The following is a 14,020-nucleotide window of genomic DNA, read 5'->3' as shown; positions in this document are numbered from 1 at the left end:
GGCAACCCCCGCAGCCGGCCTGGCCCCTGATTGGTCCCTAACAACCCGATCGGGGGCAGGGCCGGCTGGCCAACCACCCATGGCCTCTCATCCCCCCCGCCCCCACCGGCCTGGCCCGATGGGCCCCATCAGGGCTGGCTGACCAGACCCCACCTGTGCGTGAATTCATGCACCAGGCCTCTAGTCTGGTAATAAACCCCCTGAATTTATGAATTTTGATTACCTAGGTATTTTGATGATTTGAAAGGCACCTGAAACTGACTCAGAAGCCCAGACCTACCTGGTGCACCTATATTGCTGCAATTTGTCACCCTGACTCCCCTCTCCTTTTTAAAACATATATTTTTATTGATTTCAGAGAGGAAGAGAGAGGGAGAGAAACATCAATGATGAGAGAGAATCACTGATTGGCTGCCTCCTGCATGCCCCACCTTGGGGATCAAGCCCACAACCCAGGAATCGAGCCGTTATCTCCTGGTTCATAGGTTGATGCTCAACCACTGCGCCACACTGGTTGGGCCCCCTGACTCCTCTTGCCTCAACACCACTACACTAGAAAAGGTAGTTCTGTGAACACCAGCAGATTCCTAAGTGTTTCTTAACTGTCTACATGAACATAGGAATGGAAGAGGGACATGGTCCCTCCCACACAATTTTCATCTAGGTGGGACCTCGAAGTGAAAGTGCCACTTCCTCCACAGAGAAGTTCTTGTGAGAAAGTGCTAAGCATAGCTAATTATTTTTAGGTGGAAATGAAAAGCTTCACGTTAGGACACTGATTTCACTGACTATTGAGGGATCTCTTTGTTTTATAAAAACCACTTATGGACATGAATGGGTGGTTGCAGAGTGTTTAGTCAAAGAAAAGATCAGCTGTCCCAAGGTTATCAAGAAAAAGAATATAATATGTAATACCCTTTGTAATACTTTAAGCAATAAAACAATTAAAAATAAATAAATAAATAAAAATAAAGAGATCTGTAAAGGCAAAAAAAAGGAAAAAAAGAAAAAGAATATAAAAAAATTTCTAAGACTTTTGAGATGCATTTAAAAAATCAATTGTCCACATGGTCTAATAGACCACAAATATTGGCTTATGAAGGATGGGAATCATTATTTCTGATAATTACCCAATGCATCTCAAAATTCCCTGTGCAATGTTAAAGTATTAAGTTAGAAATAACCAATATCTGATTTGGGATTATATCAGACAGCATGTTATACTAAACTAAAGGCCCAATGTACGAAATTCATGTAAGAGTAGGCCTTCGTTCCCCCAGCTGCCAGCACCGGCTTCCCTCTGGCACCCGGACCCAGGCTTCCCTCACAGCCCCGCTTCATCTGGAAGGATGTCTGGTCTAATTAGCATATTACACTTTTATTATAGATTCTCAGAGATGTTATTAAAAGCACCAAGAGCTTTCTTAAATTTGATAAAAAATAAAATTGAGAATATTCTATTAATTCATTCTTCTAGTTATTAAGCTGGTCCTTATCTGCTACATCCAGTTACTACCTTAGTTCTTCTGATTTTTCAAAAATTTTTTCATAGCACTTAACCCCACATAAACAAATATACACACGCTTGTGCATGTGCACGCGCGCGTACACACACACACACGCACACACACACATATACACAGAAAATAAATCTTGGTCAGAACTTACTTTTCTGCTCTATCTATGGCATCATATAACCTTTCACTCAAGCCATCTGGCTCCCTTTCCTTAATTTCCAATCTAAAACTGCTTTTAATTATCACCCAGCACTCACTCATTCGCCTCAGGGATTCAGCTCTCATGTTCTGTATCTTTTCACCCTCAGACTGCTGAGAAGACTAGTGAACTTCCATCAGGACAAGCAGCAGAAAGAAGTGTTGACCTTTAGCCACAAGGGCTAGAGGCACCAGGAGAGGTGTGGACCAGGTTAGTGGTAGGATGGCCAACTCATTCTGCTTCTGCTGGGATTTTTCCAGTTTAGCACTGAGATTCCCATATCCTAGGACTCCCCTCAGCCAAGGGGTAGGTCACCTGACTGAGAGGAGCCTGATCTCTCTGCCTTTCCAGTGAGCTACTTCCTAAGACACAGGATGTATGGATGTGGCTCCAAGAAGAGTCAGGCCAGGGGAACCGAATTCAGTGGGCGAGACCGGAGGGGCAATGCTGGTAGACAGACAGCAAGCACTGGGGTCAGTGGTCTGGACTTGGGTCAGTGTGGCCTTGTGGGTATCCATGGAGCACAGGACACAAAACCTCTGGCAGGATAGCTAGCCTGGCTCCATGGCCTTGGCAATCCTGCTGGGAAGGAGTTGCTGGTAGAGTGACGTCTGTGGAAGGCCATGCCAGACAGACAGGGGTGAAATGAGGACTCCGGGTCCCATAGCCAGGGAGAGGCGCAGGTAAAATTTAAACCTAGGTCTTTATGTCCCCAGGTCTGCTGCTCAGGCATTTAAATAAAGGTTATACTATAAATTCTACTCCTAGAAATCCCCTCCTACAGTAGTTCTGTCCATGTCATTTCTTGCTTCCCAGATTGTTAAATTCTATGAAGGTAAAGATTACTTCTCATTTATCTTGTATTTTTTAATTAGCAAAAATACTCAGAAGAACCTAACCTTTTGATGATGTTGAATTACATAAAATTAAGTGAGACTAGCATATTCCTACTTTGTTCCCTTGACCATTGACTAGATCAGGGATAGCGAACCTCTTGAGCTCGGCGTGTCAGCATTTTGAAAAACCCTAACTTAACTCTGATGCCGTGTCACATATAGAAATCTTTTGATATTTGCAACCATAGTAAAACAAAGACTTATATTTTTGATATTTATTTTATATATTTAAATGCCATTTAACAAAGAAAAATCAACCAAAAGAATGAGTTCACATGTCACCTGACACAGGCATCATAGGTTCGCCAACACTGACCTAGATGCTTGTGCCTGCCCCAGGGCATGTCCTTCAAATTCTATCCAACCTCACAGCCCAGCTCCAGTTCTAGAATCTTAACTTGAGATTATAAAGATCTCTGCCCTTTCTGAAGTTCACCTCAACATTTTATCTTTTCGTGGATTTAAGTCTTAATCTCATTGTTCTCAGAGGCATCACTAGCTCCTTTGTACCCTTACGCTTATAGCAGACAGTCAATCAACGCCGGTGACTTGAAATGCAGAAGCAAAAGCCTGCCGACAAATCTGTTCCCTTCATCGACAATTCAAAACAGGAAAAGAATGCTAAGCTCCTAAGGGCAGCCGGACAGCACTGTGTCCAGGCGTTGCTGTTTAGTTTACAAAAGAGTTCCTTTTGTCCTTAATGAGGAACTTACTCCATCCCCCACATGTGAGTCATGGAGACTGTTAGCACATTGCTAAGGATTTTTAAATTTTTTTTAAAGAAGAGAGCCTTTCCTTATGAAAAGGCATTCTCAGCATTTTCTCAAAGAGAAAAATATTAATATACAGTTTCTTTAAAAATAGAATGAATATATGCAATAAAAATGAACAGGAGCCCAATAACTTTGGGGGAACTATACTTGGAGAAAGGAATCACAGAAACAAACAAACAAACAAACTTTAAAAGACCATAAAAACGATGATCAAAAGTGTCAAGTGCTAAGCAGCAGTCACGAGATAAGAGCTGAAATCTGTTCATGGAAATTGTCACTTGGTAGATAACTGCCAGCCCCGTTAGATCTGCTGGGTTGGGTTTAGGGCTGGGGCAACATTGCAGAGCGTTGAAAGGGGGAGGGAGTTGCAGAAGTGAAGACCGAATTGCAATATATTAGTAGGAACAATGATGGAAATGTCCCCCAAAAACGTTTTCTTTCTTCAGCTTGTGCCTCCCTGCCACAAGTTATCTGGGTCTTCCCCAGGCTAGACCCACGCCCTGAGGGGCGCCCCCAGCAACAGGTGCAGCGCGGCTGTTAGAATTCAAGCATCACGGAAATTAGCTTCCTGTCACAATGACAAAGTACACATTACAGTGGAAATTCTGGTACTCCCTAGAAAAGTTCTTAATTTTTTTGTAGAAAGGAATGTAAATGTATTAATCAGTAAATTCAAACACTCTATTACATGCCCAGTGTTGTTAAGTGGACATACTTAAAGTTTGGCTGACTAAAGTTGAGCATACTTCATAAAGAAGACATTTATGAGAAATGGGTGAACGGCAGGATTTCATTATGATAGTGAAGTAGACCTTAAGTTAGTTGTTCATCAAGGTAAGTCTTAGTTTGTCTCCAATGAAGTCAAGTAGAGATACTACTTGGAGTGAAAACGCCACCTAAAATACTTTAATCTCACAATAGTTATGAATTTGTTTGATTTATAATCTTAATATTTACTTGATAAAATAATAATCTTATGTGTGTTTCTTAACTTAAAACAGACACACCAATTATTTGGGCCTCCCCAAGGCTAGAACTACTCACTGAAGGGCTTCTCCCAGCATTCAAGAGAAAGGCCACTGGGTCTATGAACTAAAACCAAAATTTCACAAAAAAATTTTTTAATACTGGTATTTGGGTAGAGGACCTGTACCTATAGGCTAATCATGACATATATGGTTTTACTGTCAATGACAATTTTGCCTAAATCAATAAATATTTATGCAGACCCAACATATGCAAAAACTTGTTAAATGAGCTGCCCCCTTCTTATTTCTATTTCCCATTGAAAAGTAAAAGAGAAAAGACTAAATAAAATAAAATTACTGAAAAAGAGAAATCTTTTTTAAAGGCAACAGGGAAAACAAACACTATCCAGAAGCACCAGCAGGGCAAGTGTCTCTGTAACAGAGAACAAGAGGACATCTTGCCAGGTGCCAAGTTGGAGGGGTCATCCAGGAAGGGCTTCTTTTTATTTTTTTAAATATATTTTTATTGATTTCAGAGAGGGAGAGGGAGAGAGAGAAACATCAATGATGAGAATCACTGATTGGCTGCCTCCTGCATGCTCCACTGTGGGAATCGAGCCTGAAACCTGGGCACATGTCCTGACTGGGAACTGAACCCTGACCTCTTGGTTGCTAGGTCCACGCTCAGCCACTGCGCCATGCTGTGGGGCTGGGGAGTGTTGATTTCTTATTTTATTTTATTTTAGCCATGCTGATGAGTGTAGAGTGGTATCTCATTGTTAATATTACCTAATGACTAATGATGATGCTGAGTACCTTTTCCTGTGTACTAGTCATTCATAAATTTTCTCTGGTGAAGTGGTGGTATTTGAGTCATCTTTAAAAACTGAGTTCTCTTATCTTTGAGTAGTGTACAATAACAAAAAAATGTCTATATTGGCCACTGCCCCAATACCTAACACAGAGCTTTCAAAACCCTTGTAAGGGGGGCGGCTGGGAGAATCTTTGGTTCTAATCTTTAGTCTTTGGCCTGGGTTCCTGACACAGAGCTCCTAAGACTTTTGTAATTCCCTAGGTGACAGGAACATCTGACACTGAGCTCCTAAATCCTTTGGAATTCCTTGGTGACAGGGACATCATTTGTTCTGAGGAGACTCTGGGTGGGCTCCTGGTTACCAGAAAGAGCATGATTAGAAGCTTGGAACTGTCAGTGCAGACCCTCAGTCTCTGGAGAGGGCAGGGGCTAAGCAACAGTGCCAACGTGATAAAGCTTGCATAGAAACCCCAGTAGTACAGGGTTCGGGGAGCTTCTGGGTGGGTGAGCATATCCATGTGCCAGGAGGGTGGTGCACCGCTACACAGGGACAGAGGCTCTTGTGCTAAGGACCCTTGTAGACCTCACCCTATTTATCTCCTCATCCAGCAGTTCATGTGTGTCCTTTATTACATCCTCTATCTTCTACAATAATAAAAGCATAATATGCTAATTAGACCAGATGTCCTTCTGGATGTCCTTCCTTCCGGACAAAGCCACAGTGGGTGGGGGCTTGGGTAGAGGCAGCTGCTGCGGTGGCAGGGGCCAAGGCCCTTGCATAATTTTGTGCATTGGGCCCCTAGTCCTATATAATAAAAGCGTAGTATGCAAATTGCCCCCTTGACTGAGAGGTGTCTGGGATTTCAACCAGGGGCCAGGACCAGCTGGGGGAAGCTGGCAGCCACTAGGGACCCTACCAGTGCACGAATTTCATGCACTGAGCCTCTAGTTATACAATAGACCAGTAAACAGAAGTGTTCCCCTGAGTTCTGAGAGCTGTTCTAGCAAATGGTTTAATCCCAGGAGGATCATGCAAAACTAAAATTGTAGTTAAACTGGACAGAAGTTATGGGTAACCTGGTGTGATATTGCGATTTATAAGAAATATACATTTGGTCTACTTCCACCGTTCCTGGCACAGAACTCCCAAAGCCTTTTGATTTCCTATATACAACCACAGGGGCATCTTTTGTTACATTACATGGCCTGTGCCACCAGTTCCTGAAATAGCTCCGGAGCCCTAAAGAAAAAAAGGAGTGTCTTGCTATGCACGACTAGCCTCTTTTCAACCACACCTGAGTGTATGTCAATGAGGTAACTTTTGAAAATCCCTAAAGATGGGGGGCTGTCAAAGGAACCCACCGTAATTAGATAATTACAACTTTTAATCCCACTGCTTCACTCTGACCTGCAAAGAGGGAGGGGCTGGAGGTTGAATCAATCCCAGTGGCCACCCAGCTGGCGTGGCTCAGGGGTTAAGCATCAACCCACGAACCAGAAGGCTACGGTTCGATTCCCTGTCAGGGCTCATGCCCGGGTTGCAGGCTCGATCCCCAGTATGGGGCGTGCAGGAGGCAGCTGATCAAATGATTCACTCTCTCATTGATGTTTCTCTCTCTCCCTCTCTGAAATGAATAAAAATTTTTTTTAAAAAAAATCAGTGGCCCATGATTTCATTAGCTGTGCTTAAGAAACAGCGCCTCCATAAAAACCCCACAGGAGGGGTTCAAAGTTCTCAGGCTGAACACCTAGAGATGGTGGGAGAGTAGCCCAGAGGTCATGAAAGCTGAGGCGCTTCCTGCATACCTCGCACTACGCATGTCTTCCATCTGGCGGTTCCCGAGTTCCATCCCTTTATAACAAACCAGTGATTCAGTAAGTAAAATGTTTCTCCGAGTTCTATGAGTTGCTCTAGCAAATGCATCAAATCCTGATGGGGGAAGTGGGCATGTCTGATCTACAGCCATCCAGCAGCCCGGGGAACCACAGGGGCTGCCTCCTAGGACTGAGTCCTTCACCTGTGGGATCTGACATTATTTTCCAGAAGACAGTGTCAGAATTGAGTTCAACTGTAGGACATCTGGAAACCATCTCAGTATTCGGGGGATTGCAGACTTGCTTGGTGGTAGAAAAAACAAGCATCATTCCTCGGGACTATTACTTGTGATTGGTGAAGTGGGAAGCAGTCTTGTGGGGCTGAGCCTTAACCTGTGCAGTTGAACTGTAGGATGCTCAGCTGCTGGGGGGAAAACCCCACACATCTGGTGTCAGAGAATGTGGCTGTAATGTGAGAGTAGAGAAAAGGGAGCTTTCCCTCTGAGCAGAACTTACTGGTAAGTCTTCAGATGCAAATCCTTTGTCATTTTGAACATTTTCTCACAGAAGTTATTTCCGTGTTCTGATCAACTTTTACTGTATGGACAGCCTGTAACAGACTGCCCACTGGAAACCATGTATTTGAGTGCCTTTCAGACTTAATCAGAAGATGAATGCCAAAGTCCTTTCTTCTTTCAGTGAGAACATTTAAGTCTATTCTCTTAGCAGATTTCAATTATATAATACAATGCTATCTATAATAATAAAAGTGTAATATGCTAATTAGACCAGACATCCTTCTGGATGAAGCTGGGGCTGCGTGGGAATCCTGGGTCCCGGAGGGAAGCAGGTGTCAGCAACCAGGGGAAGGGAGGCCTACTCTTGCACGAATTTTGTGCATCAGGCCTCTAGTTAACTATAATCATGTTACCCATTAGATCCTCAGACCTTATTCATTTTGTAACTAAAACGAAGTTTTACCCACCTTTCCATATTTCCCCTACTCCGTAGTTCCTGGCAATCACTTTTCTACTGTTTCTACGCATTTGACTTCTAAGATACCACACGTAAGTGACACTACTTAGTACTTTCTGTCTCTGACTTCTCTCGCTTGGCATGTCAAGGTCCACCCAGGTTGTTGCAAATGGTAGGACTTCCTTTCCTCATAGCTGCATATGTACACCTCTTTATCCATTCATCTGTGGATGGACACTCAAGTTGTTTCCACATCTTGGTATTGTGAATGACGCTGCTATGAACACAGGAGTGCAGGCATCTCGAGAGCCTGTTTCATTTCCTCCGAATCGTGGTCCTTTCTTGATATGAGTAAAACAGACAAATGAACACGGATCCGGACTATCAACACAATTTATGTTTTGCAAAGCTTTAGTTCCAGTGGCCAGGCTTGTTTTCCGATGGTCTCTGACTGCTGGATAAAGAATGTGGGTGCCCCTTTTTCCTGGTTCCTGAAAGGTAGCCTTTAAATCTTGGAATTTCCCAGTGATAAGTCTATTATTTGGGAACCTCCCAAACCTGTAAGCAGCTAAGAAGTGAGGATAGCCCTGGGGATTCCCAGGCTTGCAGCGGTGTGTGAAATGAGGGCGGTTTTGTGGAGGACCAGGTCCTTCACCTTTGAAGTTGGGCGTAACTTAAGGCAGCTAGTGTCAGGTCTCCTGTATTCACTGCCACTTGTTTGCCTGACCTACTTTCTCTTATCTCAAAGCTCTTTGATTCAACAGTTGTGACTATTTTGAGAGGAAACCTATTTTGCATTATAACATCTATGTAAAAAGCATTGTAATTGTGGATAACAGTAATTATTTGTGAAGAACTCAGATACCAGATACATTTTTATCCAACAAGCTTTTATTAAGTATGTTGCACAGGTACATTCTAGTCGACAGGACACAGAGATAAGACAGTTCTTGCCGCCAGGGAGCTTCCAGTCTAGGGAAGACTCGGACCAACGTGGACAGTAGAAATGCTTGGTGCCATGGAAGGAACAGGAAACAGGAATGTCACCGCCAGGTGAGTGGATGAGGAAGAGAAGCAGGGCCTGGAAGAAGTGACATTGGACTGAAGTGTGAGAGCGGGAGAGGTGGTATGGAGGTTGGGGGGGAGTGTGGGCGGCCTCGGTCCCGACTGCAGGTGAGTGGCACGCGCAGAGGTCAGAGTTGCAGTTAGAGAAACACCGGCCAGAACACCAGAGGCCTTACACACACGATGACAAGAAGTCTGGATTCTATGTCCCAGGTGCTGGGAAGCACTGAAGGATTTCCAGCTAATAAAGTGTTTCGGAAAAAAATATTTAGAGCAGTGTTACAATAGATTATATGTCCCCGGAGCCTGGAATGAGTTTTAGGAAGTGATGAGGTAATTCTGGAGGAAAACAGGAGGCCTTGAATGAGGAATTAGAACCAAGCGACATATGTACCTGAGGGGCCAGCACCAGTGAGGCTGAGGGCTCGGTGCGGCTGTGCGCTCCTCAATGCAGGCGACTGGGGAAGAAAGCATGTCTGGTGGGAAGAGGTTCAGTTCTTAGTGGAGCACTAAGAGCAGCAGGCCTGCGGTTCAATAGCTGGGTTGGCAGCTCAGGAAAAAAAATTGCAAGTGAAAAAAACATACATGAATGCCACGAATTCAAGAAAATTTTATTAGAAAGTACGTATGAGCTTAAAAACAGAGGCTGACCCTTCTAGATAAAGGATAGTAAAACCACAAAGATCCATTCCATTAAAAATGAAATCTAAAATGTTTAGAAATGTAAGATAACAAACAGGGTCCTGAGGCCGATTCCGGCCCCTACAGCAGTCCTCCTACGTCACAGCTGTGGGGGCTCTCTCAGCTTCTGAACTCTCAGGTGGAGCAAGATCAGCCAGGTGACTTTTTAAAGAAGCAAAACTGAGGATCACTCTTGAATTTCTGCTTGTCTCTCCACTGTGTAAATTGGCTACTCCTGATCTTTTGGGGGGACCACCTTGTTTATTTGCAACATTTCCTGTGCTTCCTCTTACAGGAGCTGGGTGTCGGGGCACAGCTCAGGCCACAGGTACTGAAGCATCAAGAGTGGAGAACACTGACTTAAAAATCAGATATAAAGAGGAGACGATCCCCTGGAAGGACCTCAATCCTAATGGTACAACCAGTGGGATGGTATCAGGATTCATAAAAGCCGTCAGGCACCGAGGTCCCAGGACACAGATCTCCTAGGAACACTTCCTCAGGGGCCACGGGTAGGTTGTTGCCAAGTGCAGTTGACTTGACTCTGGCCAGGTACAGAGAGGGGCTGCATGATTCATACACTGGTTGTTCTCCACAGCAAGTCCAAACCAGGGAAAAAAGGAGGTGCAGCCCCCCTAACAGCAGAAAACCCTTTCCCTGGCCAGAGCCCCAGGCTACATCCATTCAGAGAACAGGAAGTTAGGAAAGCCATAACTTTAACAGTGACCGTGGAGCCACAGGAGTGGATAAGACCTCCTAGGCTCTCACTGAGTTGTACTGGAAACAGCTAGATGGGCAAAACTCAGAGGAAGGGGGTGCTGACCATTAAGTCGGGTACACTCTAATACGCAGACGGGAAAAGCCAGCAGGGAGGAGTAGGCAGAACTATGGAAGAGGATATAGATGAGACACGTTCTCTGTGAAAGAGGGAGAAGAGATGCACTGCAATCCAGAGAAAGGTAAGGAGTCATGCTCATCACACAAGATGAGGAACCCTGTATTCCCTGAAAAAACCACATCAGTAGGGGGAGACTAGAGACAACACTGAAGTTCAACTCCTAGCTAGTCATGTGTCCAAGGTAGACTATTCCCAGGGACAAAAGCAAACCAACAATATCGGTAACATGAGATTCAAGCAGGGGCACAGCAGTGAACAAGGGTCACTGGCCACCACGTCCAGCTGAGCCGGTCGCCTGGCGTCCCTGTGAGTGGCACTTCCTGCGGCCGTGCAGTGCACAGTCGGTTCCCTGCACTCAGTCGCCTGGCAGTTCCCACAGGGGAGGACCTAGCTTTTTTGGGCTCTGGCTTTGCAAAAGGGATGAGACCTTCGGTATAAACATCAAAACTGAAAATGTAGACTGCAGTAGAGGGATGAGCCTAGGACTGAGAGCTGGCCAAATGTATCCACACATCACACGGAACTTTTCCCGCTGGTAAGGAATGGCAGCCAGACGGCAGCCCAGCCAGTGCCTTTAATGCACAGAGACCATATGAAAACATCAGCCCAGGAAGCAGGGTTCAGAACGGGAACTTGTCTATGAAGCTCAGAGGGTTCCATTAGTGAATGTGCTGGGTGGAAGATCGACATTTCCCTATGTCTTCCCAGAGTCCAGTAATTATACTCACTTACCTATTTGGATGTAATGCTCATCAAGTATCTTCAAACTGGCAGCTAAGAGAAGGAATGCCCTAAGTAGAATACTCATTCTTTGTCTCTCCCCAACACCAGTACAGCTGACAAAATGGCAGCCAGCTCTGTGTCTCAGAAACCGGGAGACGTAGTTAGGATCAGTCCACACTCAGAAACATGTCTGGGCAGCCTGAAGGGTCCTGTCAGCACATCTGGAGGCTGAAGTCCATCCGCAAGGCTGTCCATCTGCACCGAGTTAGGATCCCTGGACAACACCCTACCAACAGTCCCCCCAAAACCACGACACACATCAACTGTGGTTATCTGGGCCCATCAAGCATCCAGAAAGAGGTTCCATGTGTTACCTGGATATTATAAAAAGAGCAGAATTAGAACGAGCTATTAGAGCAGTGTCGAGCATATCAACCTCATTCCCCTCTTCCCGCTGTGCAGCTGGTCCATGTGTACAGCAGGCGTCACTATGGTCAGGTCACCCCAGGGAGCACAGCCATGAATGCTGCATTCCCCTCTCGGTGTCATCTTTAGAGGGTGGAGATGGTAACTTGTGCTTCTCCCTGGCCCCGAGAGAACAGAACACACGGCCCTATGCATGACACTCGGAACATGTTTTTTGGACTGAAAGGCACGGTAAGAGCCAGTCAGTTATTACAGGTCTTCAAATTAGTTGTGCTAGGACTTAGGCTAAATCTCTGCAAGTGGTGAACACTGCCAAATGTGCAAGGATCTCGAAAAAATGTGATCCTCATGAAAAAAAAGGAAGTCTAGCTCTCAGGAGGCTTTGGGAGAGGGATGTAAAAGGACTGCCAATGACTCGCAGAAATGAGTAATAATCTCAACTCTCTCCATGCCTCGCCAGTCATGTGTCCAGCTGGTTACAACAGGGAAGAAAAATCCCACATCTCCTTTCAGTTTTGTAGGAATTTCGCCCTGAAGTGGAGTTTACGTTTACAGCAATTAAATGTTAGCACAGCCCTGGAAAGACTAAGTGAGACATGTCCTGGATCCATTTCTTTGTGATTTTATGCGTGATTACACTGAATGCAGATTACTGTTAACTTGATCTGAATTTATTTTCCTGACATCTGACATAAACTTCTAAGAGTAAGAAATATCAGCTTTTAATCAATCCCTGTGCGCCCCTCCAATTTAACTGTGTTCATGGTCATGCACATTGATTTATACAGTCAACACATCTCAACTCGATTTCGCCATTGAGAACATTCTAGACTGAGTGTCACCTCACGCATGATCACTAATCGTGTTCTCAATCACCTCCCTGGCCTTGCCTCTCCCCTCGGGTCCACTAAGTGCATCCCAACTGGACGGCTCTTGTTAGGCCGCATGTTCACCAAGTCGTTCTACAATCATTCACGTGGCACCTGTTATGAGCAAACCACGAACACAGGTGTACAGAGACCATGCAGACACACAAAACACGGCCCTCTGCCTTGAAATCTAGCCTAACTAGAGAAATAACATGCAAGACTAATAAGATATTATAGGGAATCAAAAGAGCAAGGGAAGAAACTGCAGCTTAGGTAAGGGGGGAGGGCACCCCAGACCAGGGGCTCCTAAGTTAGCATTTAAAGGGTAAGATTCCTGGGGGATAAAGTAGGGAAGGAGCAGCCCAGGAAGAGACACAGCTCCTAGCAATGAGTGGCCGTGAAAATCAAGACAAACTGACCAGACAAACTGACCAGAAGCAAGATGCAATGCAGACAATGCCAAATAACTGAAGACAGGCGAGGATCTCCGCACATGCTGCCAGAGAAGACCGCCCTTTGAAAGAGCCATTTCAGCATGCGATGGTATGGCATGAACCATTCGTTTAAAGCAGAAATAAATAAATAAATAGATAGATAGATAGATAGATAGATAAATAAATAAATAAATAAAAACCAAGTAGCATGCGGTTCAGAGTAGCTATTCCAGCAGGAGCACACCTGGTGAACAAGTCACTGGGCCACCACGTCCAGCTGAGGAGGTCGCCTGGCGTCCACGCGATGGCACTTCCTGAGACCGGTGCGCAACCCGGTCAACTGCACTCAGTGACCCTGACAGTTCCCACAGGGAGGGACCTAGCTTCCTGGGGGTTGTTTTGCAAAAGGGAACTCAAAAGGGACCAAAGGCAAGAAATCAAGTCTCTCTGCAGACTACAATCAGTTGTCTGGTCCAACCTCTTGAAATAATACAGGAGGAAAATGCAGGTACAAGGCAAGGCACTCTATTACTGAGAAACACCGGGAGGCCAGACAGGGGCCAGGCCACAGGTAAGTGGTGCGAGCGTCAAGATTAGTATGATTCTATGAGTAACTTCTGTGTAAGAATTCTTACAGATTCTTGAAGTGTTACCTGAAACTAATGTAGTTTTGTAATAAAGAAAATAAAAAGAATTCTTACAGCTTCTTTAAGAATTGAATTAGTCCCAGAGTCTCACACCACCACGTCCCCAAACCCCAACTTACTGATGGAGTTTAACTGGCCATAGGACAAAATTATTAGAAACTAAAACATGTCATTACATCATTATTTAATAAAAAAACGTTTATTTTAAAAATTTTAATTATTTATTTTTGAAAACATATTAATACCAGTTACTGCTTCCTTTCATTACACATAACACTTCAGCTGCATTGTAACTATTAAAAGCTTTAAGCTTTAGCCTG

General features: G+C 44.6%; 2 long non-coding RNA genes across 2 annotated transcripts in view; both read right to left on the bottom strand.

The window, feature by feature from the left end:
* Positions 1-8,830: 8,830 nt before the first annotated feature.
* Positions 8,831-9,602, bottom strand: LOC107182955. The gene is made up of 2 exons (XR_001513715.1): positions 9,417-9,602; positions 8,831-9,038 (listed from the first exon to the last, which is right to left on the bottom strand). It is a non-coding gene; the product is annotated as an uncharacterized LOC107182955 (long non-coding RNA).
* Positions 9,603-9,618: 16 nt separating this feature from the next.
* The window catches only part of LOC107182954, a 9,359-nt gene continuing 4,957 nt past the window's right edge, over positions 9,619-14,020 (bottom strand). The window contains exon 3 of the long non-coding RNA XR_001513714.1: positions 9,619-11,698. This is a non-coding gene — a long non-coding RNA (uncharacterized LOC107182954). The remainder of the gene's footprint in view (positions 11,699-14,020) is intronic.

This window comes from Myotis davidii, unplaced genomic scaffold (genome assembly GCF_000327345.1).
Source record: "Myotis davidii unplaced genomic scaffold, ASM32734v1 scaffold217, whole genome shotgun sequence".
Lineage (NCBI taxonomy): Eukaryota > Metazoa > Chordata > Mammalia > Chiroptera > Vespertilionidae > Myotis > Myotis davidii.
This window is presented reverse-complemented; position numbering and strand designations above follow the sequence as displayed.